This window comes from Vicugna pacos, chromosome 2, assembly GCF_048564905.1.
Source record: "Vicugna pacos chromosome 2, VicPac4, whole genome shotgun sequence".
Taxonomy (NCBI): Eukaryota; Metazoa; Chordata; class Mammalia; order Artiodactyla; family Camelidae; genus Vicugna; species Vicugna pacos.
The window spans coordinates 24,311,313-24,332,444 of NC_132988.1; the positions used below are offsets into that span (position 1 = coordinate 24,311,313).

General features: G+C 33.5%; 1 long non-coding RNA gene across 1 annotated transcript in view; it reads left to right on the plus strand.

The window, feature by feature from the left end:
• The first annotated feature begins 9,411 nt into the window (after positions 1-9,411).
• The window catches only part of LOC140685625 (uncharacterized), a 32,615-nt gene continuing 20,894 nt past the window's right edge, over positions 9,412-21,132 (plus strand). The window contains exons 1-2 of the long non-coding RNA XR_012058875.1: positions 9,412-9,483; positions 12,913-13,005. This is a non-coding gene — a long non-coding RNA (uncharacterized lncRNA). The remainder of the gene's footprint in view (positions 9,484-12,912; positions 13,006-21,132) is intronic.

Consider the following 21,132-nt stretch of genomic DNA (forward strand, 5'->3'; position numbering starts at 1 on the left):
TTCTGGAAATCCAGAGCAAAAGACAACACACTGGCCAGATACTCTGGAACAGAGTCACTAATGCTGTGGGACCAGTGTCCACTCTCAGAGTTTGTCCATACAAAGAACCTCAAAGTTATGCATGAGCCAGAAGGAAAGAAGTTTTGGGGGAGGTTATCATCTTTCTAATTTTGTCCTATAAACCATCAAGAGGAGCAAATAGCCTACAGCAAAGGTGAAAGTGGAACTGAAATGCAGGATTCCTAGTGTCTGAGGTGGGACTAAGTGACTTCCAGAAAAGAGTGCATTCACCTAAGCATATGAAACAGCAGGTGTTAAGGTGCCCCATGAACTGGTCAGAAACCACAATGAATGAAAAATGAGATGTAGAAGCTTAAGTTGGAAAAGATAGAAGAAAAAAATGTTTCCACTATTTCCTGAGAAGCCACTCAGTTAACATTTAAACAACTTCAGAGTTTTGATTATAACAGTGATCAAAAGAGCACAGTATTTTATAAGACTACATTACTGTGGGTATTTTTATTACTGATAGTTCTGAGAAGAACCAAAATCTTGCTCAAAATTTATTCAGAGACAGGAAGCTAACCAAAATATATGTATTCCATGAGTCATGCTTATTCAATTTACAAGTAGAAAACCTAAATTATCAGCAACATTATTCTCATATAGAAGAATGCTATTCATGTATTAACACTGTGATTAAAAAAATCATAGAGGTGATTGCTAGCACATAACTGAATAAGAGGTTGAAACAAGGTTGAATTTTCACTATGATTTCAAGTTTGTATTTGTGTGTGTGCATGCACATATGAATGTATGTGAGAGAAAGTATCTGTTTAACACTAATATGTTTCTAGAATCATAGATAATATTGTCATAATTTTAGCTTTCTCTGTTTCCCAGTTCTCTATAATCTGACTTTATAGATTTTATAATCAGGGAAAATAAAAACAGCCAACACTTTAAAAGAAGTTACACAGGAATAGTAACAAGAATAGTAACAGGCATTATTTTACCTCTTTCTTTACTGAAGAAATATCAAGCAAACCCAAAATAATAATTAAGGATATAAAATATCTAAATAATATGAATAATATGTAAATCAACTTATTAGAAATGTCTTGTTTTTCCAATCCACTGATTATAATTATAAATTATATTAGTTTATAATATATAATAATAAATATAATTATATTTACCATATATAAGTAGATTCAAGACAGTAGAGGAGGGTAAACTTGATGACAAATAACTTTGTTATAAATGAAGGGACAAAAGACACAACAGTTAAAGAGGAAACTGGATCAAGAGAGGTTTGTTTATAGAATTGTGTTTTAAATAACAGAAATAACATCATGAAAATAATTAAATAGGGAGGTAACAATTAGTGACATAGCAGAAAAAGAGAAGATTTACCAGAATCTAGCCCATGTAGACAAGAGAGGATATGATCTACTACACAAATGAGTAATAAATATTTGCTAGGAATGCAAGAAGCTCATCTAGAATAACAGGGAAGAAGGCAGAGTACCTGAGACAGGTGTAGGTGTGGTTATTAAAGGTGAAAAATTCTCTTCTCATTTCTGGTTTCTCAGTGAAGTAGGAACAAAGTCATCAGCTGAGAGTGAAATAGGATATTTTGGAAATTTATGAAGCGGGAGGAAATATGAAATAGTCACCTTGGGGACTGAGAAAGTGACTGGATTAAAGAAAAAGTGTATGTTTGCCAAGTACAATTAAGGGCTTAGTTGAGTTTGGTAAAGTGAGACCAATGAGTATGATTGTATGTTTCCCCCTAGCCATGTTCCAGATGCTCAGATGTATGCACAGAGTAAATGAAGATGCGGCTTTAACCAGGTCTTTGTGTGATTGTTAGTTTTCATTTTCCTACAATGTGGTATTCTATCATTTGTATTCAAAGGAAGTTAAATATGTTTAAAATGCATCCAATACCTTTATAAAGCAAAAATTATTATCAAAACCTGTCTATGGGTAGTGAAATTGGGGAAATGGCAGATAGCAATGGGAGGAAGCCAACTAATAAATAAGCCAATGTTATTTAACATTTCCCATAAGTATATATTACCTATTTGACTTAGAAAGTCAAAGTATATTTATAAATACTTTGATTGAAAAATGGAAGAGATGGATGAAATAATTTTAGCTATAAAACATAAAATTTTAATGAAAAACACAAGGGTGGCAGGAGACAATGAGTTCTGTTTGTGAAAATGATTAAAAATGACTACTAAAACCAACAAATAGAATCATCCAACTCAGATTTAAAGAGCAGTGCCAATTTTAAGAAAACTTAGTATTTGTATAAAAAATTGCTATTTTCCACTTCTGGAAATGTGGATGCATACTTGCATGTCAGGTTTTTCAATAGCTATTTGTAGAATTTACAACCAGTAATAAAAACAAAGCAAAACAAAAAGGATAAATCTTACAGAAAAATGACATACAGAAAGTAATGAAGCTTTAAAAACTGACTCATAACTTTCAATAATTTTATAAATATGAATTATCATTTGTTAAGTTTGATTACAATTCATGACACAGTATAAGTGCAAAAGAAGCATATGGACTAAATTACTTCGCTAACATACAGTAGTAGAAACATCTATAGAGGGAAGAAACAATATCAGGAATTGAACATGGCTTTAAGAGTATACAATGGAGAAAAGACTGTCTCTTCAATAAGTGGTGCTGGGAAAACTGGACAGCTACATGTAAATCAATGTAGTTAGAACATTCTCTAACACCATATACAAAAATAAAGTCAAAATGGATTAAAGACCTAAACACTACATACAAACAAAAACAAAGGTGAACATGCCTTTAAATTCTAACCACCATATTATGCATACATACAACTGATTACAGATACAATTTCAATTCTTATGTTTTTCTTCATTATTTGATAGATCAGAATTCAACAAATACAGAGCATACCAGATCTGTATGTACACAAATATTGCACAATGCTGTATATATGTCATCTATTTCCTCAATAAACCTATTCCTTTCCTTCACAGATGTGAATTATATCGTTTTTGCTTTAGTTGATATTATTTTTAACCATTTAGCCTCACTATGTCTAATAGTTTAATTGTTGAACCAGGCAGAGTTACTTCTCTAAAGAAAAAAGAACTCTTTTTTCCTCCTTGTTTTGTAAATTAGGTCATCTCAACATTTAGCAGTCTGTTTAAATTATACTGACAGTACCTCAAGGAACAAGTACCAGATGAGTAACATTATATCCTAATGTCCCAAACAAAGTTGAATTGTGTGATGAGTTCCAACTCAAGGAGGAGAAAGGAACACATTGTATTGATTGGATGAGTCTAAGAGAGACATCTGCTGGCTACATTTGAATAGCTACTCTGGGAAAGATGTTCAGAATTGGTAGTTCTATTATTCAATGTATAATCAGGAGAAAGAAAAAAAAATATGACAAAATATCACAGAACATTTCCAGAGTTTAGCTCATTCAAATAATGCTCACAATTAGATTATGACTACAAGTTCACAAAAAGACAAATAGGTATGTGCACCATAGAAATTTGCTTTAGTGGAGCTCATTGATAATGTCCTTTTAAATAATAGTAAGTGGATGGTAAAGTCATATAAAATATAATTATAAAGCAATGGTAAATAAAGGATTATAAAACTATTACAATATTTAGCTGGACAAAATTATTACAACTCAAAAAAGGGTAAAAAAAGAATGCAAATAACATTTCATTAAATGTTATTTTTAAATATTAAATTTTTAAAAATTTTAAACTGTCACATCTTTATAGACACTGTGTCTTAAGATATTTCCTTTTTTTGCTGTTCAACTATATGAATAAATAGTACCAAAAATGCTAGTAATGATAATTACATACACACACATATACACACACATTTTTGGCTATAGATACCACTTCCAAAATACCAAGAAATGCATATAATTTAATGGTATATGTGTGCTACACTATGCTTTATATATACAGTATGAAAAAAAATCCATATAGACAGAAAATTCAATCTCAAAAAAATAAAGTAAATCAATAAGAAAGTAGTGTCATATATACATGATTGAAAGTCTGAAAAGGATCTTAGCCACTTGAAGTCTTTCTCTTTTTATATGAGTATAAGAATAGCAAGTGATTATATTTTTGGAAGTCGTTTATTCCTTTGACCAGCTGTGTAAAAGATAAAAAGACTGACTCAATCATTTCCAACAAATTTCCTTTGGTTCAAACTTGTGGCTTATCTGGCCATTCCATCTAAGTCTTTCTCCTATTGCCACTACAGCTTCGTTGCTCTTTATATTCTTTTCCTCTAGAGATGATCTGCTACATCAGTAACATTTATTTTGTTTTAAAGAATTGTGTCATTTTTGTGTGTGAGAGTAAAAAGGACTAAAGGCATCTTCCTAAAACCTTTGCTTATTTCTTGCCTTAACAGAAGCTTAAGTCATACTGTGATACTTCAGGGCTGATGTTAGAAACAACAGCTCTCTACATACTAAAGCCTCTGAGCTTTCTTCTTTCACATATTTAATAATAAAAACAACTCTTTGCATTTGTACAATGACTTACAAAATAATTTCACAGTAAAAAAATATATATATATTAATAATCCTATTCATAGGCAGGATTGTTTCTCCTGGCATCATCTAATTGACTTCTTTTTTCCCTTCATTCAGATTTTTCTTAAATTAAGAAAAAATCATTTTATCATACTTATTTCTTATGCTGTCTTAAAGAGTTTTTGGGACAAAATTCTGACTAGAAATAGAAGCCAATAATTTTCATTTCCAGATGAGGAAATTAAGACTCAGAGAGGGTAAATGATTTCTTTAGGGGCATGTGTGTTTATGTATTTATTGTTTCTTTATTGTTTATTTGTTTATATTGCCCAGGCTGGCCCTCTTTTTAAATGTAATTTAATCTTTTTTTCTTTTTATATTTCTTTTGAAAGGTGTTCTGTGGTCATTAAAGAAAGTATAATTTTTTCCTGAATAAATATATCAGGTTAAATCTAAAATCAGAGTTAATTTCCAATAACTATTCCATATCTCCAACTTAATTCTTCTCTAATATTTACTTTCTTCTTAGTATCTAATGTTGTCCTGAAACAAAAATCTACCAGATATTACTCAGCAAAGATGGGTTTATTTGGGATTAGCAAAGAACTGCAATTAGGGATATGTAATAACCATGGTGAACTACATGCAAGTCCCCCTACAACAAGAGAAAGAGAAAATTTTCATAGAGAGGAAAAGAAAGTTGAAAGAAGTTAACAAGCAAAAAGTCCACGGCTTTTCAATGACTGAGCACTTGCCAGGAAAGAAGAGTCTATTTCTCCTGTTGGGCTCTGCTTTCATTTCAGGGTGTGGAAGCTCCCCCTTCTGGTAGCTCAACTCTATTTAACTGAGGTTTCTGTTCAATTTTTTACACTAATTAAACCTACTGACACCTGCTCTTTCATCCTCTTGGATACTAATATCAAATCCGTTCTGATTGTGCAACCAATTGTTAAACATATCGTGATATGTACTCTCAATATTTTTATGTTTACCTATTTATATATTTGATAAAATAGTACTATACAAATACATTTATACATTATGAAACATACTCAAAATTTTGATTGAATAAATATTAAAAATGCAATATAAATAATTATTTGTGCTCATACCAGTTGTTTCTAATTTATAATTCGGCCTAGATATAAATAATTTATTTAACAGTATGTGAGAATAAAAGCAAATAATTGACAATATATGAAGATAATAAAGTGCAGACAATGCATTCAACGCCTTACCTGAACCTTATCAATGTCCTGTTGAAAGATGAAATACAGAACAATTTGTATATACCATTTTCATCATTCTAATATTCTGTTCTTTCACTTAGTCCTGTTATAATGACTCTGTGTATACACCAACACTATCTGTGTTTCTATCTTTTCTTTCAAGCATCTACAGTCTACTCCACTTCAATAACATGCTCTTTTTATGTGGAATACACCCTTTACTATTTCTTCTACTCTCACCATTCTTGCTCTGCCTGCTCTTAATGCTGGCTCAACTGGGCTACACATTCCTTTGATTTTAGTCCTAGGCTACAACGGGAGAGAATATTAAGGAAAACTACTTAATTTGTGATAGTCAACGTGTATGGTCTTCAAATTCAGCTGGAACTTCAGCATTTTTTTAGCATTAATCCTTTTTATGTATTTTACATTTCTGTAGCTGTTATTTCAAAGATTTACCACTCAAATCCTCTCTCCTTCACTTTCTCACTCCTCTCTGTGTTGAAAACCTTACCTCACTTTGCAGGGGAAATGAAGGCTGTTATATATCATCTCTAATTTACCCATCCATTTAGCAAATTTCTTGTGCTCCTCTCTGTTTTGGAGACACAGTGATTAAAAGTGTTGTTCTGGGCCCTTACAATTAATGAAGACTGATATGGCAGATTCCTCGTTGTTCCCCATGGTCCTCCTTTTTTATTATAACTGAATTTAACTGGTGCATGGACATTTAAGGGTGATTATAAATGCAGGGTGCCATAACAAGTATATTAAATTTTATTTCATCTTTATTTTCTGACATTTTATATAGTTAACCTATATTAGTTGTATAATTCTTAAAAGTCTATGAGAAACAGAAATTAATGGCTATTGTGTAAAGGTTAATAGGTGCCCAACACTATACTAAGTACTGCACGTGGATTATTTTGTTTAATCCTGGTCACATTCTCGTGAGGGTTTGGTGACCACTAGGTAGGCAAATCTGTGTAAATATAACATGAAAAACTGAGGTTTAGGAGGGTTGAGTAATTAACTCAAGGTCAAATATCCAATAAGGATATGGATCTGTTGTACAAATATAGAAAAATCTGGCCAAAAAGCACATATAATTAATCTCACAAGAATAAGCATTTCTAAATATCACAGCATTTCTAAAATATAAATTTATCCCTGGCTGTATTGGCTGAAAAGTTAATGCTAAACAAACTCTCCCACTTTCTTGGCTTACAAAGGCACTTAAAGCTAAGAACAAAATTTTGATGTGCCCTAAAAGACTCAACAAGATTGTCACTATTTCCCACCAACCTCATATTGAATCACTATTTCCTAGACTCTGAAACTCCAGTCACATGGGATCTGTTTCATGTTTGTTCAATAAATGCAACATAATCTCTTATTTTTGCATGTGATATCTTCTCTCTCTCTAGAAAGATCTTCACAACCTGTGTCCCTATCCTACTTCACCTATTGTATACCATTAAATCGATTGCCATGATTGTAAGGTACAATAATATTTTATTTAAACTCTTTACTGATAATTGTAGATTCCTATACAATTCTAAGAAATAATGCAGAGATATTCCAGTAAATCTTTCACCTAGTTCCTGCCAGTTAACACTTTGCATAATTACAGTGCAATATCACAACCAGGATGTTAACATTTATACACTCCACCAACATCATTCAGTTTTCACTGCTTTTATACACACTGATTTATGTGTATATTTTCATACAATTTTAGCATGTGTAGAATCATGTCACTACTACCACAGCCAACATACAGAACAATTCCATCACAATTGTCCCCTGTTACATCTTTTTATAGCCACAGCTATCTCCCTTCTCCCTCCCTTTATAAGTCCTGGCAACCATTAATTGTTCTCCACCTCTACAATATTCTCATTTCAAGGGTATTATATAAATGGAATGTATGTAAGCTTTTAATTAAAAATTTTTTTTGGTAATGTATTTTTTAAATTTTAGGACATCTTTAGATTTAAAGAAGAATTATGAGGATGGTTCAGAGAGGTCTGACATGCCCCACATCTAGTCTCCCAACATTAACATCTTATATTAATACAGGACAGTTGTTACAATTAATGGAAAAGATTGATACATTATCATTAAAGTAGATGCTTTATTTATATTTTTTAGTACTTACCTAAAGGTCATGTTTTCTGCTTCAGGGTCCCACTCAGAATACCACGCTACATTTTGTTGTCAGATATTCTAAGTTTCCCTTTGGCTGTGACAATTTTTCAGAATTTTTTGGTTTTGATAATCCTGCAGTTTTGAGGAGCATTGCTAAGGTATTCTGAAGAACGTCCCTCAACTGGATTTGTCTGATGTTTTTTTCACATGATCAGACAGGGGTTACGGGTTTGGGGGAGAAAGACCACAAAGATAAAGTGTCATTTTCATTTCTTTTATCAGGGGTGTATGCTATCAATATGACTTATCACCACTGGTATTAACCTTGATCATCTGAGGTAGTATTTGTCAGGTTTCTCCACTGAAAAGTTTTTTTTTTTCTTCTCTCCTTTCCAAAATGGTACTCTTAGGAAGGCAGTCACTATAAATAGTCCATTCTTCAGAAGTGGGAGTTACGTGCCACCTCCTTGAGGGTAAAGTGCTTGCATAAATTACACAGAATTCTTCTCCAGAAGATTTATCTCTTCTCCCACATTTATTTATTTATTTGATTATTTACTTAATCATTATAAATTCATGGGTACTTATTCTATACTTAAGATTATATTCCAATACTATTAATATTCTTGCTTATTGTTCCAGCTTTGGGAGCTCATTTATTTGGCTCTTGTGTCCCTTTCACATACCCCCATCTTTGGGTTTGTTTGTTTCCTTCCTAACAACAATTAGTTAACTTCCTCACTTGCTGGCAATACAAGATGTTCCAGGCTCATCTTACATATTTATTTCATCAGTTCTAGAATAAGCCATTTATCCAAGGATCTTTGGCTTCTCATATCAGAGCATGTCATCAGAAACTGAGAGTCTGACTGCTAGATGTCCTCAATATGTATATACATTTCAACAGTTTACTTCATTTTTTTTAACAGGTAGTGTTTCATAGTACAGGTGTAGCATAGTTTAATCATTCACAGGTTGAAGGACATTCCGGCTGTTTCCAGTGTTTGGCTATCTATAAAGTTGTTAGAAACGTTCATCTTCTCTGGATTAAATGCCCAAAAGTGCAGTTTCTGGGCCATAAGGTTAGTGCATATTCAATTTTATAAGAAACTGGTTAAATCTTTCCTAGAGTGGCTTACCATTTTATACTGCATTCCCACCAGCAACATAAGAGTGATCACGTTTCTCTGTAACCTTGCCAGCATTTGAGACTATTAAAACCATTTTGATAGATACATAGTGATATTTTACTCCCGCTTTATAATAGTACCTTAAGTGCTGCTGTCAAGTAAGGAAGAACTGAGGAAGACCTCAGCGAATGTGGCAAGAACGCGAGATCGCTTGAGAACCGGAGAGCGCGAGACCGGGAGAGCGCGAGAACAAGATCGCAATCTCGCGAGAGAACATGCCTGCGCTGGAGAGAGCGCGAGAGCGCGCGCGCGGGTGGAAAGGAGAGAGAAGGGGAGAGGGACAGAGACAGAGAAGGAAGAGAGACTGTCAGTCAAGGATGCTCCACTGATAGTAAGTTATATCCTAAACTGAGAAATGTTAAAACGTGACAGAAAAAAGTTTACCGTGAAATGAACGATAGCTGAACATCTCTTCCTCCTTATCTGAGGTAAAGAGCCGTTTTCTCACAGAAGCTTTGCCTGTTTCCTTGAGCTTGATGAGGTCATCTACTCACATCTGGTAGTTATACAGAAAATAAACTGGAGTTTATTTTTTCCATAGTACTAATAATACTTGTAACCGTATTACAAGGTATTTCGTTGGTGGTGTCCCTTTTCCTCACTAGACCTTGAAATTCCACGAGGACAGTGGATGTGTCTGCTTTGTTTACCACACTATCGCCTCGCGACACTTGCTCGAGGATCTGGTATAATAAATATTGTTAACTTAATACATAGATGTGTTCTTCATTAACTCATGCATTTTTCAATTAAGTAATTTAATCTTCCTGAAGTTCTATATACTTATTTATAAAACAGAAAATTGATTTAGATCGATTCTAAGACTGTCAATGGAAAGGACCACGAGCTATAAGGAAAAAAAACAGTTTTTTTGGGGGGGGGGTCTTAGAATTGTGATTTGGGAATCTCAGATTCGAGAGGAACCCAGAATAGTGTTCCACCAGAGGAAAATGGGTAGGGGTTTTTATGGGGAAAAAGAGGGAAGTTAATGCAGGCTTTCACAAATTGTTTACCAAGAATTTGGATTGGAGGGTAAAATTGTTTTGTACATGTGATTGGGTTACGGCATGAATCTCATTCCTTACTGGGGAGGGGTGTGTTTTCCTTAGTGTAGGAAAAGCCCAGTTCTCTGCATTATTCTGTCCTTTTGGCAACTCAGCAACTATTCAGCAGGTCTAATTTAGAGTGTTCAAAGTCCAGCATGGGCAGCAAACGTGGAGGTCCTCAGGTCACATCTCAGTCATTCCTGACACAGTTTTTTTTTTTCACAAGACACTCGACCTCCAGCTAGAGGGGGTGATAAGAGACAAAGATATAAAGAGATGATCTCATTTTCAAAATCATTACTATCAAATGAGAAAAGAAATACATTTAAAGTTATCAGTCAAGTATACAATCTCCATGCAGTTCCATAAAGAAGGCTAAACTTTTTTTTTTTCCATTTGAAAAATTACCCCATCCCTGTCCTCAACATTGTCAAATTGTCCAGGGCATCTTTGAAGAAGGTCTATTTCCCAGGAGGCTTCAGTCTCTTAAGTATCTCTGGAAGGACGTTATGGTTCCTGCTATTTTTGTAACCATCTAGAAATTAAGACAATACTAGAGACACAAAAAAGATAACACCTCCAGTATCCAATAAATATATGGTTTGATGGGATCTACCAATAAAGAAAAACTTGTCAAAACAGTGATTTTGAATTTTATTAGTTATTGATCTATAGTTATATTTCAGAATCCCTGTTAAATACTGAGGTCAATACAAATTAATTTCAGTGTATTTATTGAAAATAGTTTCATGACACAAATTTATAGCCAAATTTATGACTAGTGGAATAAAACATAAATTATGTGCCATGGTGGAAGATAGCCAATGCATTAAAATCTGATGTTTTTGACATGTCCTTAATAAAAGAGAATGTTATAAATCATATTCAATATAAAATGTTAATAAATGGCACCTATGCATTTTTATAGGAAAGTAAGCTAAAATCATAGTAAAAGGGCATGGGTGGTGATGAGGGCATTTTCAAATTAAATGTAGAGTATTCTTCAAACAATTTGTAATATGTTCAAGCAATTTAAAATAATTTTTGTTATATCATTGCATATTTTAGAATAAAAATTGGTAGGGCATAATTTAATCTTATATATAGAAATGAATTGAGGGAAATGGAAAAATTTACTAGTTTCTTTGAGCAATGTAAATAGTCTATCGAACTGAGTAATTCAGACCAAATTGCTTCAGATTTAAACAAATATCAATTTAGGTGCTTTTTAAATTTCTTCTGTTTTGTCTGAAGAAGCTCTGATGGATTCTTCCATCCCTCACAGTCCATTTTCTTCTCCTTACTTTTAGTTATATACATAGAATGCCACTGGTCTGCAGTCTGCATCCCTAGACTATCCTTATAAGATACACTGGGTCCAACTGTATGCAGGTAGAGTTAAATGCAGCTTCCATATCACAACCTTAAGGAAGATTTTGCCCTTGAATCCTTATGAGGCTTAAACCTCATAAGGAAAATGTGAGAATTAAACAAGATAATTTATGTAAAACAATAAAATCAGTTATTATTAGTTATTAAATTTTTATTATCCATGTATTAATTGTGGATGTTTTTGCTCTTATGAAACATTGTTAAAGAAAAATGTTAAACTGACAAATTCAAGGAAAGCGTAAATGAAGTGAGGCCAGAATTTCCTATACATTACAAAGTGGTTCCCAAATTAGAGTCTATATTTCTTGATAGCCAAAACAAAATATGAAAATATGGTTATTAACATAATTTTCTGTGTCTATGAGAAAATGTATGCTAAGTAGACATGAAGATTTTAAATACCTATATTTTAAAGTTATTTCTTTCATAGACTTTTAATTAATTCAAAGCAAGCTCTGCGTCTATGTCTATGCTTTTCAGTATAATTTGAGGTGAAATTTCAAAGCTTAAAGATGAGATGAAATCAGTTCTGTAGAATTTAGTGAAAGTGCACAGCAGAGTGTGTAAGGATAGTGACCTAGTTTTGAATTCATGTTTGACCTCACCTGTGGCTCCCCAGGCAAGTTACTTACCTCAAGCAAATGTGAAGCCTTGGACTGCCTTGAAGACTGATGATTCAGATTCATTCAGGGTCCAAGAAAACTTTTTAAATGGACTGAAATTATTTGCATTAATTATTTATAACAGTTTAGTAGCCAAGTTTTCCAGAAAAGTCATCAGAACAAATTTCTCTTCATAATAGTAAAGCAATTTTCTTATGGCTAGAATAGTCTTCTGCAGAAATAATTGGCTCTCATAGGGAACTGGGGACTTAGAAAGCCTGAAGATGCTGTGTTTCCCCTACTTGTATGGTTATCTTAGTAGTTTTTTAGTTATTTTTTCATTTAAGAATATTTATGTAATTTATTAGTTGACATTTTTCCATCAATCTGTTCATCAACCTCAAAGGTTGGTGTCAGAATATGGATTAGCACAAAGACCTGGAACCTAAATATTAGGTTGATTTGGAGGAATTAGGACCTAAATATTAGTTTGAATTGAAAGAATTAGGAACAACAACAAAACACTTGGGCAAGGAAATGGTACCGAAAGGCTAAGATTGCACCAAGACCATTCAAAGAAAGTACTCCATATATATTTACCAGTCATGAAGGATTGTTTCAGTAGAATATGACCCAAGGTTTGAGATAGTTAATTATACTGGATTAAAAATAAATTACAGTCCAAAATGGTAAAGTGGACATTTCTCCTGTTGATTTTAGAGTCCACTGGCTTTAACCAAAGGAGTTGAGATGCCTGAGAATTTCCAACAGAAACTGACACCAAGAAGAAGCACTAAACCAGAAATCTAGTAGGTAAGCAAAGCAAGAACTTAAGACTCTGGATCCTTATGTTTTTGTGAATAACTACTTGGGGTGTTAATGTTAGAAATGGTGTTGGTCAGAGGACTCCAACCTCATCCTCTCTGAAATGAAAGTTTATGATAAAGCAAAAATACACAAGAGCTGAGAAGTTCTTTGACTCAAAGCTCTCTGAAAAGGGAAAAGAAAGACAGAGGCAGATTGCAGAGTAAGGAAAAGAAAATTTCAAGTATGAGATTAGTATTAACTCAGTTTTAATATGCATAAGTAGCTAATCTCTGTTTTTACTGGCTTTTTTTCTCTGAATGAGGTGCGTGCGGAACATGCAGGTTGATGATTTAAGAAGCTAATTACTATACATGTACACTACATTTAAAAAAATTTTTTTAAAGATTATCTTCAGAGTACAGGACCACAAATGATTTCATACTTGGACCATATCTCTTCCAGGGAAATGTCAGAAGTATTTAGGTGACATAGAATTTTCATTGCTAAAATCTAGGTAATAAGAAATTTTATCTCCAAACTTCTCCTTGAATAATGTAAGTGAATGCATGATACATGGCCAGTTAGGGAGATTCTGAGAGTGAATGTTTGCCTAACATGTCAAAGCTATTTTACTATTACCAGAGTGATTCATGATTCTAATGTATACTATATTGCTCTAAATATATGGTGGTCAAAGGGTTAACTAACTTTTGTTCTTCAAGCATGGTTGTGTTTAGGGGAAGATATTTTGCTGCACTGGAGCCAAAAGAGATAAGTAAGGGAGGCTGGAAATATTCCCAGTTTCTCCAATCCCAAGGTCTTTGGGAAAATAACATTTTTTCTTTTCTCATCCCCTTGAGGTGTTTTGCTAACCATGGCTTTTACCAGGCTTTCTTAAGTGAAAGCATCTGGCAAGGATATGGATGTCTGTCCCCAGCCATTGTCTCCTCTTCCCCATTTTCTTCATTATTTTTTAGTAAATATATGTAGTGAAGTTATATTGAAACAAAAATTGAATAAAAAGGGAAATTACTATATTGGAAAGAAAATTGTTCAACATAGTTATGAAAACATTAAACTGTTAGGAGCTCTGACATCAGTACTTTTGTCTAGGAGTAGCAAATGAAGCCAATAGTGAAAAATCAGAGTAGGGATTTGAACAGTTTCTGCTTCCACATGTAAGGAGCTTGGAAGTCACTGCTCTGTCTTAAGAACAAGTAAACATTTGAACAGACCGAAAAACAACACTTCTTTTTGCATCCATATGAGAGGGGAGATGACAAGGCAAACCGCTTTCCCCAAAGTTGGAGAGAAAGACAGGTGAAAACAGGGAGTCAGTCACAGCTTACCAGAGGAGAGACATACAAGCAGAAACCACTATAAGAACCAGTGCTGGGGAAGGAAAACCTGAACTGTAATTGACATATTATTGGAGGCCCAGTATGGACAAGTCTGAGAATTAAGAACTCTGAGGAAAGCCAGTCATAGGGAAGACCCCACAATATTGTTGGATTTACCTTCAGGAGCTCTACGAGGCTCCCACAGTAATCATCAGAGAAAAATACCCTCAGGCTTCTGGCAGGGAGAGGGGGAAGGAAATATTTTGAAATAATACAGAGTACTCTGTTCTTGTTAACAAGGCCTCCCTTCAGGGGAAGCTAGTTAACCTGAGCCTAACTTGCTGGTGTATCATCAGAGCTTAAGTGATGTGGGGAAGGGAAATACCCAACTCTAATCAATCACATTGATTAGCCTCCAGCCAGGCTAAGAAAAAAAAGACAAAAGGCACAGATTACTAATATGAGAAGTGAGAAAGAGGGGGTATCACTACAGATCCCAAAGACAGTAAAAGAATAACAAAGGATTTATTATAAAAAAGTCTATGCCCACAAATTTGATAGCATAGACGTAATGGACCAATTCCTTGAAAGACATAATTTGCCAAAACTTATATAAGAATAGACAATCTGAATATTTGTGTATCTATTAAAGAAACTTAATCAGTAAATAATAACCTTCCAAAACAGAAAGCACCAAGCCTAGATGGATTCACTGGTGAATTCTGTTAAACATTTAAGGAAGAAATTACATCAAATCTCTACAGTCCCTTTGAGAGGATAGAAGCCAAGGGGATACTTCCTAACTCATTCTTTGAGACCAGCTTCCTCTAAAAACAAAACCAAAGGCATTGAAGAAAAGACAACTACAGACCAGTATCTCTCATTAACATAAATGCAAAAATGCTCAACAAAATATTAGCAAATTACATTTAACAGTGTATAAAAATAATTATATTCCACAACCAAGTGAGGTTTATACCACACATGAAAGGCTTGTTCAACACTCAAATATCAATTTATGTATTTCATCACATCAACAGTCTAAAAAAAGAAAAAGCCCATGATCATATCAATAGATGCAGAAAAAATGTTAGCAAAATCCAGGCTCATTCATGATAAACAATCGCAGTAAACTAGGAATATAGGGGAAAATCCTCAACTTGAAAAATAATTTCTATAAAAAAATCATATAGCTAACGTCATACTCAATAATGAAAAACTTAAATCTTTTTCATTGATAAATTGAAAATCAAAGGTCTTTTCTCTCATCATTCCTTTTCAAAACTGTACTAGAAGTACTAGCTAATGAAATAATAAATAGGGCAGAGAAGTGAAAGAATTCAGTGTAAAAAATAGAATAGTAAATATACTAAAATAAAATGTTTAAATTCTTTTACAAGATTAGAGTATAGAAGTGATTTCCAATTATGATTCAATATTTAGAATCCATTAAAGGAAATATTGATAAATTTGACTATATCAAACTCAAATACTTCTACATGGCAAAATAAAAGGGAAAAAAAAAAACACTAAGTGAACTCTAGAAACAAGTGACAAGCTAGGAAAAAAGTATTTTCAACTCATCTATCAGAAGAAGGTTTAATCTTCCTAATTATGTAAAAACCTCCTAGATATATAAAAGACGAAAGATACAGATAGAGCATAAACAAACAAATTTAAATATACCTTAAAGAGTAATTAAAAATTTTTTTCAATCTCACTCACAAGAGAAATGCAAATTAAAAATAAACCAAGATGCTATTTTTCACCTCTCATATTAGCAGGAATCCAAAGGGATGAGAAAATAAGAAAATGTTCTGTTGGCCAGGCTAAGGGAAAACAGATTCTTTCATACATTGCTGGTGGAAGGACAAATGGAATAATGCCAATAAAAAGAGTTGTAAAAATATATCAAAATATGTGCCTTTACGCTGTGACCAACAAATCTCTCTTCCCAGAAATTTTCTGATACACATTTTTGCATAGATAGAATGACATAGCTGTAAAGTAGTTCACTGAAATGTCATCTGTAAGTCCAAAAGAGTGGAAACAACCCAAGTGTTTATCAATAGGGAACTGATAATATTCCCTTTTGTAAAGCAGGGAAAGAAATTAAGGAAACTTTCTATATACTGATATTAAAGAGCTCAAGGTACATCATCAGGTGAAAAAGCAACGTGCAGAGTATTGTCTATAGCAAGTTATTTTTTTTGAAGTAAAAAGGGGAAAAACTATATATTATATTTGCACAAAGTACCCCAAAGTGATGTACCCAAAAGTAAAAATAGTGGTTGCCTCTGATGGAGTGAGGTGGGGTAAATTAAGTTGATGGTGATTGGGTGAGTCTGAGGCTTTTCACTGTTTACAGTTTTTTCTTTTGGATTTTTGAATTATGTAAATGTATTTCACATGCGAAGGGAATGAAAAAATAAAATAAAAAAATTTAAAATCAATGATTCAGAATTATATATTCATAGCATTTTGTTGCTGAAATTGTTCAATACTCTTCACTTCACTGGTGAAAAACAAAAGTTGAAGTTTAGCTTTAATGATTTAGTTAAGTTTACATAGCTATATTGTGGGAAATCCCAAATTAGAACTGCAGTCATGTACTTTGTTAACATCTGAAATTCTGAATAGATTTCCTAAGACATATCTACCAGTTTAGTTCTCACTGACAAGAAAATGTTTATCGAGGTGCTGGGTTAAAATGGAAATGCATTTGCATCCTTTCTCAAAGTATCATATACCATAAATGTGATAGGTCAGAATAAAACTCATAAAGTTAATCTACAAGGATGAAGTAAGAAAAAAATTAAAGGAGGTATGACACATGTGGAGATGGTCCTTATAAATATCTGTAGTTTGTGAGAAGAAACAAATCTGTATGCTCTTTGATGTGCTTATTGAGAAAGGAAATTGACAGATATAAGCCATTTGCTTTTGATAAATTATACAATTTAAAATAAAGTGAATGATATTTTAAAAATTGTGAAAAATTTTGCATTTTTTAAATAGAAAGGCTTACTCCATAGTTTCAATTTTACAATGCATACTTTGTGAAGTGAGATTGAGCTACTTTTTGTACCTTTTTTGCTACTTTTTTACCTTTGTAAGTGAAAACTTACAAAGGAATTGAACATTATAACTAAAATGAACAAAACAAATGACTCTTCCCACAAACCTTCTAATATCTAGAGTTGTTGAATATTTTAAAATTAATGTGAAGTTTGTAAGATGCCTATTGACTTTTAAAAGTTTTAAAATCATTACCTTCAATCTAGTTAAACTTGGCTTATATTCTTCTAAATCACTTTAGTGTTATATGAAAGATTTCTTCATATCGAAATCAGTCATTTTGATGCTCTCTTCCATAAGGACTTATGGTTTTTTGGGCACACTACTATAATGGCTGTTTCATTGTTTTCATAAATTCAGGTCCTTAATCTCAATTAAGTTAACTTTTTTTCATTATACTACACTGAATCAAGGAACAACTAAAATTGACAGAAACCGAATTCCTTTTGTTCCTTTGTATTCTCTTATCCTAATTTTTAGAATATCATTTGTGAACCCCAAAGTCTACTAGGGACTAGGTGATTGTGGAAATCTGCCACCTAGGACTTATGTAAAGTTTAGGGCAGGTCTCGCATTTTCTATTGTTCTTCTCTGTTACTCTCGTATTCTATGCAATGCAATTTTTTTTTTGGAGTTGGAATAAAGTTTTTAAGTTCAGATAATGCAACCTAAGATGATGAAAAAGGTATTAAAATCTGATACTTGGAACCTAAAGTACAGCAGAAAAGTTGAGAAATTATTTTGTTTTATCATTTCTTTGCACCAAATTATAGAGTGTTTTGATCACCTTCTGTTCACCTTGCTATTAAGTAAGGGATCCTTTGCTCTAAATAGTATGAAATGGCTATTACTGAACCAGATTTATTTTGCCCTACACAGCAAGGCAAAACACTGAGACACTGAGGTTTGCATCAAAGAGACAGTTTATTTGCAAGGCAACCAAGTGAGGAGACAGGAGAACAAATCTCACATCCACCTCCTTGAAGGCAAGGGGCTTGGGGTGTTTATGGGATAAACAGTAAAGAAGCACGGAGGTCTGAGGCATGGGGAGTATGGGGAAAGGTGATAGGAAAAAGTGCTGTAATTGTCCTGCTCAGACATAATTAGGCTACAGGCCTCTGCACCTTCTGAAGGTGCTTTTCTGCCCTGTGATGTCAAAAGTCACCGAGGACACTCACACATGCCTAGTTGAAGGGTTGGTGGGCCTATCCAACCTTAACCAGCTCAGCTGGAACTAGAGGCAGTTGACTCCAAGTTCCTGGAAAATAACTTGGGCAAACATAGGCTGTGTGCCACTTGGAGGACAATCTAGTCTTTGAATGACCTTGATTAGTGAAGTCAGGTAAAATGGTTTTCACCCACAGTTTCATGGCCATATATACATACCATCCAACAATCAAACAAAAGTTTATTAATTAAAGACACTCACAGCCCCAGAGGAGGACATGGCATGCCACACAGGGCCACACGGAGGTTGCACTCAGAGATACAGTGAATAAGCAGAGAGCTTAGGAGGTAGGTTTTGTAGTAAAAAGAGGGTTGGGTACCTATGGGAAGGATATGATTGGCTTATTAGAATAATGGCTCAGATTTTCAGGCAGGTGAAACCCATTAGGTCAAGGATGATCAAGTAGGGCCCAACTGGTCCAGCTGATCTGGCCAGGAACTTTTTCCCTGTGTGGAAGCATATATGGTGAGAGGAAGGGGCCCTATAAGGTTCAAAATGTCAAGGCAGCAGCACATGAAATTTTGGGCCTCATGATACGTAAGTGTTGTAGTCCAACATATTGTGTTCCTCTTGAAGAGAACTTTTCTATTAATTTCTTTAGTTCTGTCTTAAATGAGTTTTTCTTTTTCTTCTCTGAGAGCTTAGGAAATACATCATTTTTCTGTGTGAAATGTTCAATATTGCATAATTAAAGATCTTATATAGTATCTCTAGTATCTGAAGTACCTAAAGGATGAGCTACAGATTTAACAAAGTTTAAAAAAGATTATATTGATGTTTAAAAATTTAAGAGATGTTTTTAATTTTATGGAGTATTGTGATGATTTTCTAATTAATAAAATATAGGAAGGTTCTGTGGAATGTGATAGAATGGAAAGAGAACACAGAAGAAGTATAGGAAACCAAGGTTCTAATTCTGGTTCTTTTGGATGTAATTTTTAGTCTTCAGTTTCTTAGACGGAAAATAAGATGATAAAAGAAGATTTTTATTTTCCTCCTGTCCCAATATTATTTTAATTCATCTAAGCTTAAAAAATGTTTTAAAAATACTTTGTCAGCTTGCATGTATATTTTGGTTTTAGTTCTGTAAATTATGGCCCAAAGGTAGTGGAACAGATGGCTGTCAGAAGAAAACGGTATCTTTTAGTCGATACCAAAGGGGAGGAAAGCCAAGGGAATATACCCCCACTGAAATATTTTGCTGACGTTCACCTTGGTAATTGTGCACCAACTCATTCATATTATAGAATTATTGCAAGAACCATAATGATTTATTTAAGGTATTTACAAACACTTCAACTTAAAACATGCCAGATGTTTAATATATCCACATCAATAAAACTTGTGCAGATAAAATGTAGCAGCTGCTCTTTAAAAGAAAATTTGGTCATTTTAAGGATACAAGTTGAAAGGAAGCATCTTCTTCCCTTTACAGTGATTCTATTTATTCTTTCAGAATTATTGAATACAAGATTGAGAGAAAATAGGTTAACCACAACAAAAAATGAAAGGAATGCTGTTGCTCTATTTTCATTTCCCTTAATACTTCTGGGAGTTGAAAACATACATAGAAAGATCTAGCTTTGGCAGAAAGAACAAATGAATCAAAATGAAACTCAAATCTACTGCATGCAAAAAAGGTAGAATGTTCTTTTTGTATGCAGTTTTGGGGATTGATTGTAGAATTTGGGGTCTGTGATACAGTGGGGTTTCTGTTGATGGGTTCTTGGGGCATTGTATAAATCACTCTCATTTCTCTACTCTTTTCTTTAATCTGTGGAAAACCTTTGGCAAGTAATTTGTTTTGGAGTGTTAGAAGATTCTGATGAAATGAGATTTGCTTAGAAGAGGGAATGCTTAGGATAGGCCTGGAGTTTAGCTGTGAGTAATGCTAAGGGTCTTTTCGTCTTTTTCTAAGTTGCTCAACCACTTTTATTGGAATAGGACAAATGGGAAGAGGATAGCTATCAGAAGTTTTCTGTTCAGGAATAAAAGTCATGGAGTTGTCTGAAGCTTACCTTTTATTCATATTCCTGGATGCCAATCCCTACAATTGGGCAAAAAATAGATTTGGCATATGCAATGGTGTCAATATTATGTCCAAACTGAACATTAGATAAATAAGCTTTATAAAATCAGCTGCAACTGCCTATCCATCTGAGCATGAACTGAGATTCTGTCTAGAGACTGCTGTTTTATTCCCTTGGCAGTATTAACAAATACCCTGTATAAGTAAAGACTATTTATTGACTATTGAAAAGAATTGATTTTTAAAATTTTTGTTCTTTTGCAAGTGTCTTCTAAATGTTCTTTTTTTAGCTCTTTATTATTGATTGATTTTAATAATTAAAATACGCATACACACACACACTTCACTAGCAGCAAGTGATTTGAAATCAGTGATCATCTTTGTTTTCCCAGTGTTAAGTAAAATGATAAAACATACAAGCAAACAATACTTAGTTTTATTCTTAATTTTTCTTATAA